Genomic DNA, 1,983 nt, shown 5'->3' on the forward strand with positions numbered 1-1,983 from the left:
ATTTATTTTTATATTATTATTGTTTTTTATGTGGTTTCTTTTGTGGTTGTTTTTGTGTGTGTGTTTTTTATTATATATAATATATATATTATATATATATATTATATTTTATATATAATATAAAATAAAATAAATTTTATATATTTTTTTTATTTTTATTTTCATTTTTTTCCACACACACATTACATTTTTTTCCCCCTTTTCATTTTCAAAATATTTTTTTATACATAATTATTTAATAATTTTAATAAAAATTTTATATATATAAATATTATTATTTAAAATATTTACCTTTTTTATATATATATTTTATTTTTTTTATATAAAAATATAGATTTATATTTATATTATTTATATTTATATATATTTATAAAAAAAAAACACACACCACCCCACTTTTAAAAATTTTATATATATATATTATATAATTAAAATTATATATAAATCTAAAATTTATTTTATATATAAAAATATATATATAAAAATATAATATTATAGTAAAATATATATTTTTATATTATATATAAATATATATATATATGATTTATATATATAATTATATAATATATATAAATATATTATATTATTATATATATTTATATAGTATATATTTAATATGTATTTATAATAAAAATATATATATATATATATATATAATTATAATATATAAATAGTATATATTATATATTATATAAAATTTTAAGTTTAATAATATTTAATATATATAAAATATATATATATATATATATATATATAATATATATATATAAAATAAATATATAAATATAAAATATTAATTTATATAAAATAAAAAATAAATATAATATATATTTTAAATATATATAAATATATATATATAAATATTATTTATAGAGAGATGGGAAAGAGAGAGAGATGGGAAAGAGAGAGAGAGGGGGGGGGGGGCAGCGTTCAGATTCATTCTAATTAATCTATTAAAGAAAAATCTGATAATGCATTTTAACAATGGGACACTAGCGCCTTGGATGTTCACAAGACTGAAGTAATGCTTTGACATTCACAGGTAAGCTGCAGATATCTAGAATCTACTATATTATAAATGAAGACAGAGAGAGAGAGCGCGAGAGAGAGAGAGAGAGAGAGAGAGAGAGAGAGAGAGAGAGAGAGAGAGAGAGAGAGAGAGAGAGAGAGAGAGAGAGAGAGAGAAGAGAGAAGAGAGAGGGGAGAGAGGAGACGAGATGAGATGAGGAGGAGAGGAGGGGAGGAAGAGAGGAGGGGAGAGAGAGAGAGAGAGAGAGAGAGAGAGAGAGAGAGAGAGAGAGAGAGAGAGAGAGAGAGAGAGAGGGAGATGAGATACAACGACTACCTCTACTACTATCATTATTGCAACTGCTGCTGATAACAATGCTGAGAAGAGGAAAAGTTAAATAAAAAATGATTATAACAAAAGCAGTTACGTAAGCCCGTAAATGAAACTCGTGTACATGTCACAAAGATGAAAGATGAAATGAAGAGGAAAAAAGACTGGGAGATGAAATATTCCTTGTGAAGTACTACCACTCTTTGTTCTGTAATGCAATGCACGACAACATACTGTATGGAGTGCAGGAGTCGGATATTGCATTGTTGACAAGGGAAATGCCAGAGGATAATGATGATTAAGGACACTGGAAATGGCTGCTATTTGTGAAAATGCTTTAATGCTGTACTGCGCTTCCCACTCGTTCTGCCGGTGAGATTCATGAGTTAAGCAGAGGGTATTTTAATCTCGGTTTCAGTGCTATGAAAAGCGGATATGATTAGCATGAACGCAGAATTAGGGAGGACACAGTACAGCAGCTGGGGAGGTGAACGGGTGAGAATTGTAAACATTAATCAGTCATTAGACAAAAAGTTGCTATTATTATTATATTAACCATTATGAATAATGAAGATGCTTAAAAGGACACATAAATCGATGCAACTAGCCTACCTATATGCAATATCATTTGTGAAATAACCCTG

This window comes from Penaeus japonicus, unplaced genomic scaffold (genome assembly GCF_977035675.1).
Source record: "Penaeus japonicus unplaced genomic scaffold, GWHDUDI00000001_assembly GWHDUDI00000028, whole genome shotgun sequence".
NCBI lineage: Eukaryota > Metazoa > Arthropoda > Malacostraca > Decapoda > Penaeidae > Penaeus > Penaeus japonicus.